The sequence below is a fragment of the Tenrec ecaudatus genome, chromosome 8 (assembly GCF_050624435.1).
Source record: "Tenrec ecaudatus isolate mTenEca1 chromosome 8, mTenEca1.hap1, whole genome shotgun sequence".
NCBI lineage: Eukaryota > Metazoa > Chordata > Mammalia > Afrosoricida > Tenrecidae > Tenrec > Tenrec ecaudatus.
Genome location: NC_134537.1, coordinates 148,258,930 through 148,282,157, shown reverse-complemented (window position 1 = coordinate 148,282,157; position 23,228 = coordinate 148,258,930). Strand labels below are relative to the sequence as shown.

The 23,228-nt window shown below is 38.3% G+C and overlaps 1 pseudogene; it reads left to right on the top strand.

Annotated features, from left to right (window-relative positions):
• The first annotated feature begins 22,559 nt into the window (after window positions 1–22,559).
• Window positions 22,560–22,769, top strand: LOC142455776 (small nucleolar RNA SNORA74; annotated as a pseudogene).
• The last annotated feature ends 459 nt before the right edge of the window (window positions 22,770–23,228 follow it).

Below are 23,228 nucleotides of genomic sequence, written 5' to 3'. Positions count from 1 at the left end.
ATGAACACACTATGGCTTCGGTCAGGCACACCTTAGTCACAAGAATAATCTCCGTGTTTTTTAGCACCTGGAAGCGATATTATGCAGCTAAATTCCTGAATGCAACACATTATTTGATCTCTTGAATGCTGCTTCCGTGAACATTGATGGTGGATGCAAGAAAGACAAAATCTTTGACACTTCAAAATTCTCTCCATTTACCGTGATGTTACCCCTGGATTCAGTTGGGAGGATTTGGGTTTTCTTTACATTGAGATGTGATCCATAATGAAGGCTGCAATCTTTGATCTTCCTCAGCAATTCTTTCAATTTCTCTTTGCTCTAAGAAAGCATGTGTGTCATCTGCGTGTCACAATATGTTGTTAATATGGTTTTCTTCACAATTGATGCTGAATTCTTCTTAATATAATTCAGATTCTCTGATGAATTGCTTGGCCTACAGATTGAATAAAACTGGTAAGAAGACACAACCTGGAAGCACACTTTCCCTGATTTTAGGCCATGTAGCATGCCCTTATTCTGTTCACACAATTGCCTCTTGATACACGTATAAGTTCCAGATGAGAGAAATAAAATATTCTGGAATCCCTATTCTACTCAGGGAGATCCCTAATTTGTTGTGATCCACCCTGTGGGATTCCTTGGCAGAGTCCCTAAAACACAGGAGCCCTTGTTTCTGGAATCCCCTGTTTTCAGCCAAGTTCCTTCTGCCATCAGCAACGATATCCGTGGGTCTTCATCCTCTTCTGAATCAGACCTGAACCTCTGGTAGCTCCTTGTCAATGTCCTGCTGCAACTGACCTTGGATGATCTTAAGCAAATTTTCACCTGCTTGTGATATTAAGGAGAGTTTTCTAGAATTTGTGCATTCTGCTCATTTAACCTTTGTTTCAGATGGGTAGGAGTAGGGATGTTCTTCAGACAGTTGGTCAAGTAGCTGTCTTCCACCTTTCTGGGTATAGTCGGGCAAGTGTTCCGGTGCTTCATTACACTATTGGAATATTTCAGTTGGTTTTCCTTGAATTCCTGGGATCTTGGTTGTGGCTAATGATTTCAGTGCAGTTTGAATTTCTTTCTTCAGCACCACTGGCTTTTGCTTATAAGCTATGAAATGAGGGAATGTTGCACAAGTAATTTTTTATAATGGCTTTGTGCATTCTTTTCACCTTCTCTTGATGGTTTCTGTATCATTGAATAGTTGACCTTTAGAATCTTTCAATATTGCAACTTAGAGCTTGAATCTCTCCTTTAGTTTCTCAGTTTAAGGTGTACTGAGATAGTTCTTCTTTTTTGATTTTCTAATTCTAGGGCTGCTTACATTTCATTATAGCATTTACTTTGTCTTCTGGAGTTGGCATTTGAAATTTTCTATTCAGGTCTGTGGTAGTTATATAATCGCTTATTAATTTGAGAGGATTAAGAGTATAGGGGTTGAGTCTAGCCTGTCAATTGAGTCATAGCCAATGAGACCTTTGTGTGGGCCTGGTCTTCTCCTAAGGATTCTGGGAACTCCTAGATTTCCTCCTTGGGGATGGGAGACTCTCTCTCTGCGCTCACTTCTTGTGAACATCCCTGAGGAAAAGCCACATGGACCTACCCTGATGCAGCCAGTGCCCTGAGCTAGAGGAACCACGTGAAGACCCTTGCCAGCGCTGAGATACTTACAACGCCACTGGATCCACAAGACTTCCCACTCCTACCCTGTGATCTTCCTGCATTAAGCATCATTGTTTGTGTTTTGTGAGTCTGAAGAGGACTTTATAAATTGGTATCAGACATATGAGCTAATATCAGACTTAGGGACCTGATCTAGACTAGGTTGGAAGGGTTTCTCAATATTCAATTGCTCTTGTATGTAGACCTCTTTCTTAAACACATATGAGTGTCTATGATTTTGTTTCTCTAGTCTACCCGGACTAACACAAGGTCTGCTACTTTTTTATTTCTTCCATTTCTCTTAGCTACTCTGATTAAGAACAAGTTTAGTGTCCCTCGTGACATCCATTCTGATGTTTTCTTTCTTTCCTGTCTTTTAATCTTTTGCTTCCTGAATGAATGATGCTCTTGATGTCCTCCCACAGCTCATCAGGGCCTCTGTCATTAGTGTTCAATGTATGAGGGATGTTGTGGAGATGTTCTTCAAATTTAGGTGAGATATACTCAATGTTGTATTTTGGCTCTCATGGTCTTGTTTTATTTTTCTTCAGTTAAAACCTGAACTTACATATAAGCAATTGGTAGTCTGTTTCACAGTCAGCCACTGGCCTATTTTCAGGTGTTGATCGTGAGTTTCCTCATACTACTTCTCCACCAATGTATTCAGTTTTATTTCTGTGTACTCCATCTGAAGAAGTATGTGTGGACAGCCATCTTTTTGCACTGCTGAACATGTCTTACAATTTCTCTCGTGTGATACATAAGTGCACATATACAAATGTTGACTGGAGTTCATCTTCACTTTTACATCACTGTGGTTCCCATTGTGCTCTGCGCTTTGGAAATAGCTGGCTTGGCAGTTTTGAATTTTTCTTTCCACAGTTCCGTGTGTTCTTGGTAGAGTTTCTTTGTTGTTATTGTTCATTCCAATTCAGGTTTCCAACAAAATATATGCAATTTGATACGTAACCATTAGACTCAGAATATTAAACCCAGTAGAGAATCTGTTAAAGACTGACGAATAAATGGAATATAAGAAGGAAGAAAGAGGAAAACAGGAAGGAAGGGACGTAGCGAAAGTAGGCTATAAATATATTGATAAACGTGCACAATTATTTATATCTGCAATATCTCTGACATATATGGCAGCAAAGCCTCTTATTAACCAATGTGTACATTTAGAAGGCATGTGAGTGTCCGCTTAAGACAGGTGGAATTTCATATTTCAAATGAAGGTATTTCGCAGCAGCTCTGCTGCAGCTGTGATAAAAGCAGCAATTTCAGCAGAGGAGCCTCACAGAGTCCCTCGAAGGAAAATGTTCTGCATGAAATGCATCATTTGTGTGACTGGTTACTGAGTTGCTCTATTTAACTGATTTTACACACTTGGGAAAGCTTTCAAGAGAACAAGTCTGCTGTTTGTGTAGGTGTTCAAGGAAGGGCAGTGGGTAAGCGCTTGGCTGCTAACCAGAAGCCTGGCACATCTTTCCCTCACAGTGTGGTTGATGAGTTCAAACTGCCAGGCGTTTGGTTAGCAGTTCTGCTTTGTTCACAGGGTTCGTCAAGTCAGGACAGCAGTGGGTGGGGGGCTGTATTGGATTAAATGTTGACTTCATGGCCCTTTCTCAATACAAGTAGCAAGAAGACTCTGAGTTTGGGATGGGTGGAAATGCAAACTAGCACATTAGTGGGTGCTGACATGTGCTAATCACTGAAGTTTATGCTAAAAACTCAACATATTTTAATCTGTAAAAAGTATTTGATTTAGATACTATATTATAAATTAAGAAATAATTTCTCAATGGAGTAAACTAGTTCAAGTCATCTAACTACCAGTGCAATATGAGAACCAAGGATTTTACTTCAAAATATCTACTTCTTAGAGAAAATTATTTGATTTCAAAATTTAGTAGCATTTATTTATTTATTACAATTTCAGAATTTATTAGCATATTATTTTAAAACAAAGTTCAATATGCATCCTTTTAACGTAATCATATTGTGCAAATATACACTTTTCTTTCCAAAACTATTATTATTTTGGTGACTAATAATACTCATTTTGCATAGCATGAAGACCAGAAATTGAGTGGTAAATACTACTCTATTTCATTTCAAATTGGAAGAAATATATGTTAAATTTTTGAAAATGTTTACATCTTGGAATTATATTAGCTTGAATGATATAAGCAACGACCAAAAAAATTCTAAATACAAGGAAAATTATTATTGAAAAACATGTAGTATTTGATGCACTTAAAATTTAATCTCTGACCTAGACCAATAAGAAAGTGTAGAAAGAGCATGATTTTCTATTTTATTAAATATGAAATCTGAACTCAAATCTATTATCATATAGCCTTCTACATATTTCCAGGGCAACATCGTCTCCCTCGGAAAAGAGGTGTTTTTTTTCTCAATAAGCAAGTTAAGATTAAGATCAACTGACAAAACCAGCAAATCCCAAACCTACAGCTCTTGACTGGATTCTGGTTTAAAGTAACGCTATAGGACAGAGTCGAACTGTTACATAGTATTTCCAAGGCCGTGGATCTTTACTGAGGCAGACTGCTAGACGTTTCTTCTGTGAGGTGGCTAATGATGTCAAACCACTTGCTCCCACTGATTAAGAACTTTGTTAATATTGCCTATTTTTTTAGTTGGAGAGGCAACAGTCTTAGAGTCTAATATGTATACAACATATTATATACAACAAGTTATATACAGCAAGTGTACAGCTTCCTAATAGCAAGGTGGAAGTTGACCCACTACCTATGATGACCACATTTCCTAGATCCTTTCTGGTAGCCGCAATTTCAAGAGTTAAATCCCATCTCTACACTAAGTACTCACTCAAACTTACTCATTATACTCAGAGAAAATCAAGCAGTATATCCTCTTAACAGGAATCACTGAAAAGAAAACAAACAAAACAAACAGGCAAAACCTTGACCCAGCTCTATTTAGAAAGACTTTTGAAGATTTGATTCGCTCGGGCGTCAGAGTGGGCTAGCTGCTCCGCTGCTAAGCGTGGACCCGCAGTTTGAAAGCACCGGTTGGAACCCTGGGGGATGAAGAAGTGTTTGTTCCCATGTCTGTTGTAGAGGGCCACTCTAAGTTAGGACTGACGTCATGGCAGTGACAGAGCTCAGGTGTTTGAGCCTACCTGAAAACATCTAAGAAGTAGGCGAACCTGCCTGACCTATGCTAATATACTATTTGCATACATTAAGGAACTTTCCAATTTTGCGCACATCGCAGGTGTAAACAAAATGGCTCGTTTCAGTATTATACAGCCATTCTTAAAAATGATTTTTCAGGAAATACACAGTTATATACATTGTAAAATATTAAGAACATAGTGCACATCAAATTTTAATGTGCGCACAAAATCTTTTACAACCTTCTCACTCACTAAGTGATCCTACATTAAAATAAAATAAATCTTCCCACAAAGAAAAAGCACTTAAAATGTGTAGACTTTTCACATTTTAGTCCTTCAAAGAATTCATTTTTCTTAATAGTGTCAGATATCCTAAAACCACCAGTTTTGTGGAAAAATAACTAAAGCACTTAGCATGTTTCTTTACTTTCAGTATTTAAAAACCAGCTATTTCTGATGATCACTAATTTGGGATTTCATTAGATTTTATGATACTAAATATAGATTTATACAATAGATACTAATGACTTGACTCAAAAATACTTGTGACTTAAGTCATAAACCAGGATATCTGCCAAAACTGAAGTTCTTAAAATTATGCAAGAACATGAAAATCAAGAAGTAGTGCCCGCAGAAAGAAAAAACAAATGTTGGTACAGGATAGTTTTGATGCATCTTAAATTATGTCCAAACAAGAGCCATACTTATGCAGAACATTTGATTTTTTTTCATCCATTCATTTTAATATGTTAATTTATTTAAATATTTATTTTGTGCCTCCTACACCATCGGCACTTTTCTGAGTACCAAGAACTTAAAAGAAAACAAAAATTAGAATCACAGCCTCTGCCGTCAAAGAGCTGACAAATGAGTTGGAAGCAATATAAACGAAGTTTCATAGTATGCTAAATATTATAAATTAGTTATGATGGAAGAGATGGATAATGAGTATTGAGAAAGAACATCTACACTATGGAAGGTGATATGTAAAGGTTTCGCATAACAACCAGCCCATGTACATCTAGTAATTCAGACTCAGGTTGTTTGGTGCTGTTGGCTTTGTGCCGAGTCAGTGACCCTATTTCCAAAAGGAGTGAATGCTACCCAGTCCTGCACCCTCCTCTCCATCATTCTTATGTTTCAGCCCCATCTTGCAGCCACTGCATTGATCAACGTCATGCAGGGCCTGTCTCATTTGGACATGTCCACTGGTCTGGTGCTACCCCATCCCTTTCCAGACTCACGTGCTGCAGGTAGAGGATGCAGGAAGGTCAAGTGGGATGCTCGGGGTTCTGCAGCCTGTGAGTGCAGATGATATGTATCCAAGGTTGGTAGAAATAGGACTGTGTGCTGAACTCTCTCAGCACCGGGAGTGGGGGGGGGTGGGTTATGTGGAGCTGCCCCCGGAGGAAGGCAGAGCCTGAAGAGGCAGGGAGAGAGAGAGGGTTCCTGGTTGCTCTCTTATGACAAGGCCATGCCTTCAAAGAGGCATCCTCAGCCTGTGACCTGATTGAAGGTTGGACTCTGCCTCGACATCTTCACATGAATTCAAGTAAACGTAAAACTGTCCAACTACCACAACGTCCTTCTCCAAAGACTGGCCTCTCCTGAGAACGTGTCCAAAGTACATGAGATGAAGTCTCGCCATCCTTGCCTCGAAGGAGCATTCTGGTTGTACTTCTTCTGAGACAGAGTTGCCTGTTCTTTTGAAAGCCCACGGTACTTTCAGTATTTATCACCAACAATATAACTCAAATGCACTGCTCCTTCATGAGTCTTCCTTGTTCAAAGTCCAACTTTCACACGAATCTGAGGCAACTAAAACTACCATTCTGACTTACAGTGCCTCTGTAAGCCAAATCGTATCACATGCAAATCGGTTCCCATTCATAGCTATCATATCCAGAGTTACTGAGACTATACAATGTAATGGGAGCACAAAGCTTCATCTCTCTCTTCTTAATGGGTGATGGGGCTGACCTTTTTTTAAAAAAAATGATAAATCATTTTATTGGGGCTCATACAACTCTTATCACAATCCATACATACATCAATTGAGTAAAGCACCCTTATACATATGTTGTCCTCAAAATTCTCAAAATTCGACTTCCACTTGGGTTCCTGGATCAGCTCATTTTCCTTTTTCCCCTCCCCCACCCTCCCCACTCCCCACTCCCTCATGAACCCTTAATAATTATAAATTATTATTTTATCTTATCTTACACTGCCTGGCGTCTCCCTTCACCCACTTTCCTGTTGCTCATCCCCCAGAGAGGAAGTTATATGTAGATCCCCAAGATCAGTTATCCCTTTCTACACCCCCTTCCCTCCCGGTATCACCACTCTCACTGTTGGTCCCAAAGGGTTCTTCTGTCCTAGATCCCTGTGTTTCCAGATCTCAACTGTACTGCTGTGCATCCTCTGATCTAACCAGATTTGCAAGGTAGAATTGGGATCATGATAGTTGGGGGAAGGAAGTGTTTAAGAACTAGAAGAAGGTTGGGGGTTTCATTATTGCTACACTGAACCCTGAGTGACTCGTCTCCTCCCCACTACCCCTCTGTAAGGGATGTCCAGTTGTCTACAGATAGGCATTGGGTCCCCATCACGCACTCCCCTTGTTAGTGTCTGACTTTTATTCAACAGGGCCTCCAGGGAGCCTGGGGTCAAGTGAGGGGGGTGGGGGATGCAAACAGTAGAGAACACGGAAGACCATATAGAGGCCCTTTCCAGGCTTTGTACTTATAAAATATATACATATAGAATTTGTATATATATATATACAGATAATATATATACATTATACAAATTGTATAACTATATATCTATACATTCAAGTTCAACATCTTTAGGTGTACACTTCAGTGAAAAAGCTAATTATGTTTGCAACTATCACTCTCGATGATTGCCACATTTCCCATTAGGAACTCATTGTCTCTGCAAGGGTATTTTACACTTTTGCTTAACAACATCGTTTTTCACACATCCAAATAAGAAAACCTTAAAAGCACATGTGTAGAAACCTTGCTAATGCCTAGACAAATTGGTAACATTTATTAAGTTGGGTCCAAATACACGCTTAGTCGATGTTAATCATACATCTTGGCTACAGCATCAGATGCACAAAATGTACAGTGGGCTATCATTTGGAACCAACTAGAATTTCTTACGAAGGTATAACTACTTCCTGCCTATATAAAACCAATTAGAGCTATTTAAAATAAAGTAATTCTAATATAGCTATTGTTAGATGATGTCATCTTGTGGGTTCATCTTCTTAGCGACCAGATACACAACAGAACCAAAGAAATGCCGGTGCTGCACTGTCCCCACTATCGCTCTGCGTTTGAGCCCATTCCGTAGCCACGGCGTCAACTCACTTTCTTGACGGTATTGCTCTTTGGGGCTGAGCTTCTTCCACAAGGATGACACGCTTTCCCAGGGACTACTTTCTATTAATAAAATACTCGAGCTTCACCATCTCTTTTCTACGGCTCATTCTGGTTGTATTCCAAGACAGACGTGTTTGTTCTTCTGGAAGTGCCTCGTACATTAAATACTCTTCGCCAAGACTATAATTCAGAGTCACCAATTTTTCTTTGGATTTTCTTTAGTCACTGTCCAATTTTCATATGTGTCTGAGGCGATTAAAATCAGCATGAGTGGGCCAGGGACATAAGCGTACTGCAGGGGACATAATTGGTTTTCAACACTCTAAAGAAGTCTTGTGTAACAGATTTGTCCAAAACAACAGTTTTATTTCCTGATGGCTGCTTCCAGCACGATGGGTTTTAAATCCTATCAAAATGAAATCCTTGACAACTTCAAGTCTCTTCTGCTGTCCACTTCCGTCTTTCCCACATTTTTAATGAGGGCTTTCTTTTTTGCATGTATGATGTTCTTGGCATATTGCTTCAGCTCAGTAGGTCATTAGGGTTCAATGTACCCAATACATTATTGAGATGTTTTCTAAATTTAAATGTGATAATTCAAGGCTGTATTTTGCCTCTTAATTGTTTTCTTCAGTTCAACCTGAATTGGCCAATGAGCAGTCGATAGTCTGTTCCCCAAACCTTGTTCTGTTTGAGGAGATTGAGCTTTCCCATGCTTTCTCCCATCATGTACAGTCAGTTTTGTTCCTTTTCCATCATTATTTTGAAGATCACATGTATGGTTGCTGCTTATGTTGTTTAACAGGTTATTTGCCATGCAGAAAATGTGAGTCTTGAAAATTTAATCATGTGATAGCAACCTTTGTTCCTATCACAAAAGCCATATTCTCTAACTACTGTTCCTTCAACTTTGTTTCCAACCTTCCCTTTCATATGACCAGTAAATCTTAATGTTTCTTGATAGCACGTGTGAACAGTTTCAGATTGAAGAAGTTGGTAGAATTCTTCAGTTTCTTCATCATTAGCTTTGGTATTCACTGCATAAATTTGAATAATAATTTGATTCACTGTAAGCATACATACATTACCCTATCATAGAACATTGTATTTGAAAATGAATCTTGAATTATTATTTTTTATAATGAATGTGGCACCATAATTCTTCAATTTATCATTCATGTGATTGTCTGCATAAAAATGCCCAACATCGGTTCATTTCTGCTCACTAATGCCTAGGACATTGATCATTTTTTATGGATTTGCACTTTTCTTTTCCAATTTAAAATTTACTTTTATTCCTACTTCTCACATTCCCTCTTCCAATTAGTAATGGATGTTTTTAGCTGTATTTTGTTGATTTAGTTGTTTTTTAATTTTGGTTTGTGACCCATCAGCAATGAAAATTCTTAGTATTCCATCCACATCATTTTAGGCAAATCTACTTTGAAGAGGCACCTCTTCCTCAGTCGTATTTTGAGTGCCTTCCAATCCAAAGTTCTCTTCTGCTGCTGTATATGACCAGTTTCTACTGCTAGTCATAAGGTTTTCAGTGGCCTGTCATACACGTGGTTAGCCTACTTTTCATCATGCTCTGTTCTTAGTCTGGAATTTCTGCTAAATCCTGTTCACCGTGAGAAGTCTCTTATCTGTTAATATCTAAGTGGCAAAACTTCCAGCACTCTAACAACACACAAGTCACGATAGTAAGATGAACTGACAGATGAATGTGGATGGGGTGGTGTGGGGAGTAAGATATTTTGTAATAGTTTTGATTCAGTTGAATTCATGTTTCAATAATAAAACAAAACAGTTTCTTAATCAAAACATCATCTTATACTCAGTGATTGACTCTTTCTTGAATAATGAAAGTTCCTAAAAACGATGTCAAACTCATCACTGCTGACTCAGGAGAGACACTAAAGTTTGTGGCTGAGTAGCGACCTTGGTCCCCAATCTTCCTGTGGCAAACATATTCCTGTGCTAGGTGTTTGATTAGCATGCATGACAGTCACTTAGTCAAAATCATCTAATCAATGTTGATTATGATAGCAGGAATAATAATAATAAATAGCACAGAAATACCTTGTTATAATTTGTAATAATGTAGAGTAAATTCCAGCTGTTATCCATTACTTCATAATTTAAATGTGATTATGTCTCACTGTTCTAAATAGAAAATTTCTCCCAACTCCATTGTGTTTAGAATTTTACAACCTTTATTTTATTTTATTTTACAACCTTTTTTATAGGCACTGATTAGATTGGTCAAATATTATGCTGTCCAAATATAGAAAAAGTACAATACAAAGCAATAAAAGTATATTATAAATATATCACAGGTGGTCTTACAATGACTGTTTAAACTTTTCAAAGAGAACTTATTCTTTTAGCAACTAAATTTTCAGATTTCTCTTTTATTCCCTGAGGAAAATTTTATTTTATTTATAAACAGCTTTATCATGTATAATTGTTTAGTCCCTTTCCATTATGTGTGAGGATCATCAACCAGTTTGTGAAATTTTAATTATAATTTAATTCAATTTTTTCATGACGTTTTTTAACTTGAGTGCGTGTGTATACATATACTCATATCAGGAATATCAAAATTTGAAATACTTTCATTAAAATTTCTTAACATCTTTTTACCCATTTCCAGTATGATCTGTGAAGGTAACAAGAAGTGAGAAAATAATTTCACTACCATTAAGTTGATTCTGATTCATAGCAACCCTACCTGAGAACAAACATTTGGTGGGCTTGAACTTCACACCTTGTAGTTAGCAGCCCAACACCTAATCCTCAGCATCACCAGGGATCCTTATCAAGTAGACCACTTACAATCTCTAAATATTCTATAAACACTGACTTAAATAGAACTCTGTTTGAATTTGCATGTAGAAAAATTTTATCATACCATCATTTGCCTTGGAAAATTATAAGATAACATATTTGAAATATCAACAAAATTACTGATGATGATGGAAGACCGAAACCCATTTTCAGAGTCTCCACAAGTATTGAGTCTCTGACCAAAGCCCAGATATGTGAACAGCAATATTTGGAAGCATATATCATATGCTCCGTCATTTACAAAATTCCTACAACTTTTTCCCATAGAGACAGAGGGAAAAAGATCCAACCAAGTAAACAATTTACATACATAACCTTATTCTCCTTCATGCCAAAAGAAATTAAAATAACATATTTTTATTTAACAAAATTAAGGTTGAATAACTGATGTTTCTTTCCTAATTAAAAAACATTATTATATGCCAACATTTTGCCACATATCTGTGATAAACCTATTTATAAGAGATACTTCTTAAGAAGATACAAATACAGTGGTGAGTTTTAAATATCCACTGAGTAATGGAGGTCATGAGGTTGGATCTTTCTTATGCAACAAAAGCTTGTCTTTGTGTATATGCCTAATTTGCTCCCAATATGGATTTTTTACTTTTTTTATATCAATGCACTGTATCGCATACCACGTGCTCCATTGTCCCTTCATAAAGAGCTTCTATGATTCCTACATATTTCTGATCCAAGTTTGTGCTCACTCATAAGAAATGTGGCTGACATAGATTCCTGATCAACTTGGTAGTTTGCTAAAGTAAGAAGCAATGGGATTAACAAAACACCACTTCAAATTCAGTGATTCATGGGACATTTTTTCTACTTTTCAATTAAAGAAAAGTTAGCTTATAAGTATACACATTCTATATGCCCCTCCAGATGTAGATCCAAAATAACCTCAAGAGCTCATAAGCATTTAAATTATTTTTATCAAATTCACATGTTCCATATTTTGAAATGCATGTTCTTATTTGCGGAATTGGAGTAAATGAGGAGGTTAAAAAAAGGAAGGGAACTTCCCACAAATGCAGAAAGCTTAATATAAGCCAGATGTCAGGAGATTTGCAGCCAGATTAGCCAAACGGTGAAATACATTTGGAAAAATTTCCTAGTGAAAATCTGAAGTAAGGCAAGTTCAGAAAGAAACACTTAAATCGCCATAGCTACTAGTTAGCCACTTGAGAAGAGTAGCAAACTCTTCTTCCTTTTTTGTAAAAACAATGGTATCACATCCATATAGTTGATGTTCAGAGACCCAAATGAGGTTTGACAGATTTACGCCACCCTAAAATTTAAATTCACTAAAGATGTTTTATTTATTTACTTTTCCTATTGATTTGTCCTACAGCTATGCTGATATGCTTGATACTTAAACATTTTTGTTAGCATATTAACTCTGCAGGTTAGTTTATTAAAACTTTAACCTCATTGGCAAACTAGTCCAGAAACCAACTAAATAAAGAAAAGCACTTTATAGCACTTGAACCAGATCATTAGTGATTGACTATTAAACAGTGCCAGTAAAAAGAAGCCACGGTTTTGTGAAGTGATTAGATCCATTCCACAGTGTGACTGATAATCACTGATTCATTGACAGCCATTTATTTAAAAAAATACCTATTGAGTACATACAATGCTCTAGAAGACAAACTAATTTGGCAAGCGTATTAATGAATATAGACAATTAGCATGACACTGGATGGTCACGGAAAAATCATACGATGAGTTGAACTCTTTAAGATAAAGGTCATTGTGTCCTGATGAAAACCGAAAGATAACAGAGGTAGAACTCAGTAAACATCTGCAGGTATGCAGTTGTGGCATGGTAAGTGGTAACACAACTCATCCTGAAGTTAGAAGAGTTTGTTTATTGATGTAACTGAATAGAAAAGATAGAGATGGTCAAGATGACACTGGAGAAAGAAACTAGGATTAAGATCAGGTAGGTCCAAGCAACCCACGGTAAGAGGTTTATGTTTTCTTTGAAAGTGTTTAAGAAGTCCTAGATGATTTTTAAGCTGGGAATGACATGCTTTTATTTATGGTGAAAAAATCAATTTAGTTGTTATGAAGTAAATGAATTCCAGTAGAGCAAATATTAAAGAATAGTTAGAAAGCTGTGAGAATTATCTGGGTCAGCTGTAACTCTTACTAATATTATTAGTAAGATGGTAGTAGTAATAAACATCAAGAGGAATGGGTGTGTCTATGATATATTTTGTATAAATACTAAGAATTTAACAAAAATTAGGTATGTGGATAAGGCAAAGAGACATGTTGAGAATTCAATCAGATTTCTGATTTGTCCATGTTTTTAAAATGGCATGAACTTTAAAAGAACTGCTGAGGTGGCTTGCTTACGTACAAACAACACCTGAAGTTTTGTTTCTTAGCTTGGAGTTGGAGGGTCATGTTTCGTGGGACATCCCACATCATTTCTCTAATACCGTGGCTAGTGTTCTGGTATGCCTGCCATTTTGTTGCATTGTGATTGGTGTCTTAAAAGACTGCAAGTGATCCTTTAAAGTGGAACAATTTGTCTTTATTCACCAGGAAAAGCAGATCAAGGAAGGGGAGTCAGGACTAGCAGGACGGTATAAGACACATGGCTATTTGCTTCAATAGACAACCATCTCCTCTGGATATGGATGCTCCCAGCTACTATACTGAACATTTTCATCAAAGATTTTCAAGAAGAATCTTGATGAAAGGGATATAGAACATAATTTCAAATTCTAGTGGACTCCAGACTTTCTAGAGTCCAAACAGCTGGAAAAATCTCTGAAACTATTGTTTTGAGATAATCTTAAATACATAAAATAAAATTATCCCATAAAGTCTGACTAACACCAAACAATCACTGAGCTTAACTAGCAAAACATGGCTGCCTTGAGCATTATGCTATTGTAAGAACTATCTAGTCTGTCAGTCTGTCAACTAGTGTGTAGCTGTGATTCTGGAGGTTACGTCATCAGCATTAAAATACAAGCACGTTCCATAAAAATGAATAGGTTTCAGCAGAGTTTCCAGACTAACACTGGACTATGAAGAAGGAGTAAGCTGTCTATCTCTAAGGGATTAGTCACTGAAAGCCTTATAAATAGTATTCAAAAAATGTCAGCTATAGTACCTGAAGAAGAGCCCCTCAGGTAGGAAGCCACTCAAAATACGACAGGGAAAGAGCTGACACCTCAAAGTAGGCTTGACTACAGTGATGTAGATGGGCCTTTCAGACTTTTCATTTGCTGATGGTGCACGACAAAATTAGGAAACAACAACAACAAAACAGCTGCAAACATCCATTAATCATTGGAACATGGAATGTGTGGTGCATGAATGAAAGGAAATTATTAAACTGAAAGAAAGTGAAAATGAACACAAAATGGTAAATATCATAGGTATTAGTGGCCAGAATGCATAAATACAAAGGATTTTAGTTGGATAATCATATGATTTATTGTGAAAGATTGCAAAATTGAAGATAAGTGGTACATTTATTGTCAAGAACATTGCAAGATTCATCTTCATGTTCAATGCTGTCTGTGATAGGACAATTCCTAAATACCTACAAGGAAGTCAAACTAATACAACTATTATTCAAATTTATGTTCCAACTACTAAAGCCAATGATAAAGACATCAAAAAAACCTCCCAAGTTCTTCAGTCTGAATTTGATCACACGTACACTGAAGATGAATCAATAATTATTGGTGAATGGAATGAGAAAGTTGAAAATTAAGAGCATGGACCAGTAGTTGGAAAATATGGGTTTGGTGATATAAATAAAGTTGGAGACCATATGACAGGATTTGCAAGACTTCTTCATTGTAAATTCCTGTTTTTCAATAACAAAAATGTCAACTCTCTACATGGTTCGCAATTGATTAAAATAACATGGATCAAGTTACTTCCATCTGCTGGAAGAGAGGATGGTTAAAACCAATATTAGCAGCCCATGGTCAAATGTGGACAGACCATCAATTGCTCCTATGTAAATTAAAATGTCAGAAGCAGAGAAAAGTTAAAAGTACACAAGAGTCAAAATACGGTATGTACCACATGTATTTCAAGGACATCTCAAGGACAGATTTAACTCACTGAATGATACTTTGGACAAGTTATCAGGGGGATGGCTTTGCAAAAGTACACTGTGTTTGTTAAAGTAGAAGGTATGAAAAAGAGGAACACTCTTTATGAGATGGATTGAAACAGTGGATGCAATATTATGCTCAAATAGAACAATCGTGTGGATGCTATGGGTCAGAACAGTGTTTGGATCAGTTGTACACAGGGATACTATGAGTCACAATTGACTCAAAAGCACCTAATAGTAACAAGACCTATCTCCTTGATATGACTGAACTATTGATTTGTTTGGTGTGTCGATTATATGTTAAAAAACCGTTGGGGAAAAAAGATCTATATGGGATCAAGCGGCAACAGTAAGTTGATTATATGGATAAGGTAGGAGCCTTAGTGTGCAGTGAGTTTCTGTTAGTGAAGTAGAACAAATCCCAAACAGACGATTGGAATGATTGCACAACTTGAAGAGCTATCAGTGTAGATTAATTTTGCATGAAGAAATGGCTGAATTGGTGTATCTTTTGCTGTGTATATTCTCAACAGCAAAAACAAATTGTTTTTAGAATTATTGTTGAAAGGCAAACAAAGAAATTGGAATGTAGCCAGAAAGCTAAGGAGAAAAGAAAATTTGTTTTCTTTTGCCTTTATCTTTGTTAATATGCTATTCTAAAACATGTTTGTTTATAGAAATGAGAAAGCAATAGAATAGAAGAGTGAAAGGGGAGAATAGGATAACTGAAAGAATTAAGTCCTTGAGGACATAAGAGGAACTGAGGTACAGAGTTTAGGAGGGACAACCTGGCCACCTTGAGGGCTATTTTGATAGACAATGCCTTTTTCATGAGGGTGGAAAGAATACTCTTCTAACTCAAATATGAACAGCCAGTCGTCCACCATTTGAAGGTTTCTAATTTCTCTCAAGGGAAATGTCCTTCAGTGAAAATGTGAAATCATTCATTCCCCTCTCCAAATATCCCTTAGGGAGAAGTGGGTTTGGGCCCACAAAGACCAGTGTTTATCTCCAAAAGGGAGTATGCAGTTACAGAATCTCCTGTCAACTTGTGCAAGGGTGGAGTCTAAGCTTTCAATCAGGCCATAGCCTATGAGGCCTCTGTGTGGGCGTGACCTTCTCCTGAGAATTCTGGGAACTCCTGTCTTCCTTCCTGGAGGTGAGCACACACTCTCTGCTTTGTTTTCTCATTGGCAAGCCACATGGAGCTAAGCTGATGGAGCTAGAGTCCTGTTGCTGGAGGAGCCATGCCAGCGCTCAGATGCTTTCACTGCCACTGGATCCACAAGACTTTCCACCCACTGGCCTGTGATCTTTCTGTATTTGCCACTATTGCATGTGTTGAGTGAATCTTAATTGGATTTTATGGAATGATATCAGACAGATAGGCTAATATTTGACTTATGACCTTGATCTGGACTGAGCTGGGATGTTTTCTTAAAATACAATTACTCCTTTATATAAAGTTCTCTTTGACATAGATATGAGTGTCTCTGTATTTGTTTCTCTAATCTACCTGGATTAACACATTAGGGTACTTTGGAGGTGGGGTACTAGAAAAACATATCATGAAGATGGAGAGTGGATGCTTGCTTGACCTCTGCCTCATGGTCGTTTTGCTTCTTTGGCTAGCCAGAGGGCAGATGTGGCCATGCAGTTTACTGGGCTGTTTTCTGGAAAGAAAACGCGAAGTTAGAGGTTTTTTTTTTTTTTTAATTTTAACAATTTATTGGGGCTCATACAATTGTTTTCACAGTTCATATATATACATACATCAATTGTATAAAGCACATCTGTACAGTCTTTGCCCTAATCATGAAGTTAGAGTTTTTATTCTTTTGTTTGGTTGTTGTCTTTGGTCATTCCTGTTTGAAATGATGAGAATGAATGTTGTTAATATATATTTTGATCTCAGGAATAGAAATCACCCCATTGAAATTCTCACAGACCATGTTGCTTTGAGGAAATGGCTGTCAGAAGGTCCTGGCTTGATGCCTAAGGCCATATTTTGTACCAATGGAAAACTTTAGATGAGGAATAAGATAATATAGATAAGGATTGAACTTTAATTTTTAAGAATTGATTTTAGGAACTGGCTGTACTAGGGTTACACTGTTTTCTTTTGCCTATTGCTATTGACACCATGATTGATAGAAAAGATTATTGGCACCTGTGGGCACTTGTCTACAGCCACTAAAATTGGAACTTTAAATGGGTTTAGGACATGTCTGTAAAGAGGGGTCAGAAAGGTAAATTCCACCCAGTGTCTTGAGTGCTCAGGACATTGGAAGGTGAAGAGACTTGTGTAGGGGGCTGTTGACAGATTGAAGGAAAAAGGAACCTTTTAGAGGTTTGAATTCATAGTTTGTGCCAGAAACTGGAAAAAAAAAATGGATCCATGGAAGAAACTCTCTACTCTAGGACTGAAGTGTTAAAGGAAGCCTATGGACAGGCTGAAACATTTTCCAGGCCACCACCTGGATCCCCTTGTTGAGTGGAAGGGACGAGAGGAGAAAGGGAGAACAGGCTGACTGATCTGAAGTTCATGACAAGGGAGCTGGGGCTGCTGAGAATTTTTGATGGGAACCATGGTCAAAGGTAAGGTAGCCAATGGGCACCCTGTTGAGGTTAAGTAAGCCCACATTGAGCTGACCATAACCCAACCAGATGAAGATAAAATATTCGAGCCTGTAAACTGGTACCCATTGCTGCTGACTGTATGGACAGCTTGTCCCGATTTGACTTTGCTTTTGGATGTAGACTCTCACGGTTCCAACTGAAATGAAGATTCTTCACATCAAAGAATATGATTGTCTCTTCACTGTACTAGGTTGATATAAGTGAACAATATAGAAATGGGATACCTAAAACTGGGCTGATAAAGGCATGAAGTGACTGGCTTACAAACTTTTATAAGTGGGGGGATATATTCATAGGATTATAGGATTACAGTGTAGGTGTTCACCTAATTGTAATTGTTAGGTTTAGAATAGTGTTGTTTTGTTCAGTTTTCGAATATTATGCTTATTTAAGGCTGGCACATATTAAATTATATGCAGTTTATTTTTATTCTGTTACATAGAGATATGATTTTATTATTGTCTTGTTTAAAAATTATACATGGATAAAGAGTTGTGTAAGAGAGTCAAGATCACAAGGGGTGGTCTGTGGCAGGTATTTACATAATCTCCTGTCAATTTGTGAAAGGGTGGAGTCTAGACTTTCAATCAGGCCAAAGTCAATGAAGTCTCTGTGTGGGCATGACCTTCTGAGAATTCTAGTAACTCCTGTCTTTCTCCCTGGAGGTGGGACACATACTCTCTCTGCTTAGCCTCCCTGTTGACAAGCCACATGGAACTACACTGATGGAGCCAGAGTCTTAGAATTTGAAGAACCATATGGAGACCTACGCCAGTGCTGAGATGCTTCCACTGCCATTGGATCCACAAGACTTCCACCCAATGGCCTGTGATCTTCCTGCAGTCAGCATCATTGCATGGGTTGTGTGGCTCTGAAGAGGAATTTATGGAATGGTATCAGACATATGGGACAATATCAGACTTAGGGACTTGATCTGGACTGGGCTGGGGTGTTTTCCTTAAGATACAATTACTCCTTGATATAAAGTTCTCACTTACACTCATATGAGTGTCTTTGGATTTGTTTTAGTCTACTTCATAATGAAGGGTCCTGAGGGACTATGCAGAGAAAAATCACCAGGTATTTCATATGAGTTGAATGAAAAGTTCCTTGGACTTTGGGGCCAGGGCATGGTGCCCCAACAGACTGGACTGGAAAACGCTCCTAAGGGCCAGCAAACGATCCCTGAACTAACTACAAGCTTTTCTCTTGTGAACTGTTTTGTTCTGTTCTTTTTCAGTGGTTTGTTTTTGTTGTTTTGTTGTCTGGTTGTATACTGTTGCTTTGTTTTCCTCTGTCTAGTTTTCGTGCATGTTAGTGACTCCACAGGTCTGTCTGAATAGGACAGGCTGGATGAACTATCTGGAAGAAAAACAACGGGACCGACAGTTCCGGGGGGACTTGGGGTGGGGGGGTAGGGGGGGTAAGGAAGTGGTGTTAACAAACCCAGGGACAAGGGAAAAACATGGGACCCCAAATGGTAGAGAAGGGGGAGTGGCAGGCCTGGTGGGAAATGATCAAGGGTAAGGTTGCTTAGAGAAGAGGTATACTCTAGCCCAGGTGGCGATGAAGCATGGTAGTAGGGCAGGAGGAAGGTCAAGGGAGATGGAGGAAAGAGCTAGGAGTCAAAGGGCATTCATGGAGGTCTAGACAAAGACATGTACATGCAAATATATATAGGAGGATGGGGAAATAGATCTATGTGTCTATATTTATAGGTCAAGTATTAAGGTGGTGGAAGGACCTTGGGCCTCTACTCAAACACTCCCTCAATGCATGAATACCTTCTTTTATTAAATTGGAACTCTATGATGCTCACTCTCCCGACACAACGGCTGGAGCCAAAGTGGGTGAACAAGTAAATATGGTGAAGAAAGCTGATGGTGCCCGGCTATCAAAAGAGATAGTGTCTGGGGTCTTAAAGGCTTGAAGGTGAACAAGCGGCCATCTAGCTCAGAAGCAAATAAGCCCACATGGAAGAAGCACACCGGCCAGTGCGATCATGAGGTGCCCAAGGGACCAGGTATAAGGCATTATGCAAAAAAAAAAAGATATAAGTGTGTGTATGTATGTGTATATGTATGTGTATATATGTATATATATATCATATTAAATGAAGGGGGAAGTGCAGAGTGGAGACCCAAGGCCCAAGTGTCGGCCAATGGAGATCCCCTCATAGAGGGGTTTAGGAGAGGAGATGGGTTAATTAGGGTGTGAGGTAGTATCGATGAAGAACACAGCTTTCCCCCAGATTCTGGATGCTTCCTCCCCCCAACTACCATGATCCGAATTCTACCTTGCAGGGCTGGATAGGACAGAGGCTGTACACTGGTACATATGAGGGTTGGAGGTACAGGGAATCCAGGGTGGATGATACCTTCAGGACCAAGGGCGTGAGGGACGATGCTGGGAGAGTGGAGGGTGAGTGGGTTGGAAAGGGGGAACTGATTACAAGGATCCACATGTGACCTCTTCCCTGGGAGAGGAACAGCAGAGAAGGGGGGAAGGGAGACTCCGGATAGGGCAAGATATGACAAAATAATGATGTATAAATTACCAAGGGCATATGAGGGAGAGGGGAATGGGGAGGGAGGGGGAAAAAAAAAGAGGACCTGATGCAAGGGGCTTAAGTGGAGAGCAAATGCCTTGAGAATGATTGGGGCAGGGAATGTATGGATGTGCTTTATACAATTGATGTATGTATATGTATGAACTGTGAAAAGAATTGTATCAGCCCCAATAAATTGTTAAAATAAAAAAATTAAAAAAAAATAAAAATAAAAAGAGGAAAAAAAAAGTTCCTTGGATTTTTGCTTATCAACTGAATAGTGATTTCAAGTTAATGACATGTAGTTGTATAAATAAACCTTAACTCTCTAATTCCATAATTTTACTGTCCATCACAATCTGAAAAACTTTTATAAAAGTTAGAATGTGTTGAATTCTGGTTATTTCATGGATAGAATTTAAATAGGTCTTGTCTCAATAGCCAAACAATGTAATCAGAGCCTGCTTCTTCTCCCCTTCTATCAGCCTGTTTTATTTCCCCCGTGTTGCTTCCATTCTAGGACAGGTTCTCCCCTCTGACAAAAGACGACTGCATAATATCCCTGTTGACACTCAACAGAATCACTATGAAAGAATAAGATCAGTCACAAAAAGGCAGTAATATGTTAAACATAACAATGTACTAGTGTCTGAAATATATGTCCCCAAATTTCATAAATCAGTGAGAACAATGTGAAGAAATAATAGGGGGAGATGGTAAAAGGCATAAGGAGGTCTAAGTAGCCTGTAACTAAAAAGATAAGTGTTCTAAAACAGACAAGCTATTCAAATTATCAAACACAGGGAAATGAAAAATAAGATAGCCAAGAACAATTATTTCATATTGTGAAACCTGCATTGGAGCCAACATCTAGCCTCATCTGGCTACACAAAAAGAGAAATTGCATCCACACCAAGGCAAGGCCAATTGCCATGAGGCAACAGGGTAAATATGCTACCACCCTCCATCCTTCTTTTGCTCTATTCTGACACCAAACATTTCTCCCTTGACACTACTTCTCTGCTGGTTTCACTAATTTGTTGCAATGGCCACTAAGGACTCACAAACAATAGACATTAAGAAGATTAATTAGGGCCAGTAGCAGTTCACAGCCAGCTTCAGAAAATGTTCAGGATATAGCTATTGTTCCACAGCAACACCTCTCCTCAGTCAGCAGCCAAGTGTCTCTCTGGTCCTTAGCCTCTCAGCAACATGATCCCTGGTTCTCTGAATTCATGGGTCTACCTGCCGCTCTACTTCACTGGCTCATGATCTCGGATCTTCAGGGAACAATCCTTCTACTCTATTAGACATGACTCCTTGGCTTGTTTGCTCTGTCCCGTGGTTTCTGTACCATGCCTCCTGGTGCCTCTAGTCTCTACCTCCCCACTTTAAGCAGGGCTCTTGACAGCTCACTGGTGCTTCTACTTTAGTTGATGGCCTAGGATTTTCTCTCTGTTCTTCTTATGAAATGTCCCATTCTTAAACCTACTAATCTGCACACCCTATTTGCTTGGTCCCACTCTATCATTTCCTCTCACACCCATCGAGAAGCATCTGCTCTGTGACTTTCGGGTTCTGACAATCTCATTGGGAATTGTATGAAGTCATGCCATAATGCCATAATGGATGACTACCCAAACATAGAAATTCAGTGAAGGAAACACACTTAATCATGATATATAGACCTGAGGAAATTATACTTGCATTACACAGAAAAAAAATAGTAGAAAGACAAAGCTGGTAAGTAATCAATCCATTAGGAAGAATTATGTTAAACTCTGCACGGGCTTGGAAACTGTGGAAAACATGAGGGTGAATTTATAAGCCGTGGCTTGATTTCATGATAGTTTAGATGTAGAACATTACTGTGAGAAGAATGGAAAATGAATTTAGAAATAATGGAAGGAGCTTAATCTTCTGTGTTTTCTCTATATAATAAGATACAGATAATAGTATTGAGATAAAAAACCATTTTTATAATTTTGGATCCATATTGCTAAATAGCTTTGCACAAATTACCTCCCAATTTATAATTCTAGAAGCTATGCAGAGCACAACAGGTTTTTCAGGATGCCTCCAGAATTACAAAAGAATTCGCAATTCACTCACACAGTTATTTGAGTGTCATTGAGCTCACATTTTATTGTCAAGTGCATGACATCACCCCTACAGTGCAATCGGTACAATGGGTCAAAAATAGTAATTGAGCCCAATGGTTGTCAGCTGTTCAGGCTAACCCAATGCCTGGGACAGTGTTACCCTGTTGGAAGAGCAAGTGCTGCCAGGGAGGTCTGGCTCCAGCACTGTTTTCGTGTTGTGGTCGCATAACCTCTGGGCAGCATTTTGCACCTTCGAGAGTTAAAAAAAAAAGTAATTGAATCTGTACCCCAAACTGTCAGCTGAGTAAGTAAAATAAAATAAATCCATTATCTCAGAGGTCTTTTACTAGTCTCATTTGGTCTCACCCACTCTACTCATTCCTTCACAGATGCAGTTACTTATTTCAGTGCTGTGCTATGCTTTCTTTCTATGGATTTTTCATCTTTATTCTGAACAGTATTTGTTTTCTCACAAATAATCAGAGAATCTGGTTTATGTGAATAGTTCAGCATCAGGATTTGAGGAAGGCTCATTAACACTTTGTGATATGAAGATGGCACAATCTTGCTTGCTGAAACGAGGACTTGAAGCACTCGTTGATGAAACTCAAGAATTAAAGTCTTCATTATGATTAAAACGCAATGGAAAGTAAACTAGATCGTCACAACTGGCCCAGTAGGTAGGTAGCATCGTTATACATGGAGAAGTGAATGAATTTGTCACCGGGTCATAGGTTTTCTCTTGCGTGGATTCATAGTCCATGCACATGGAAACAGT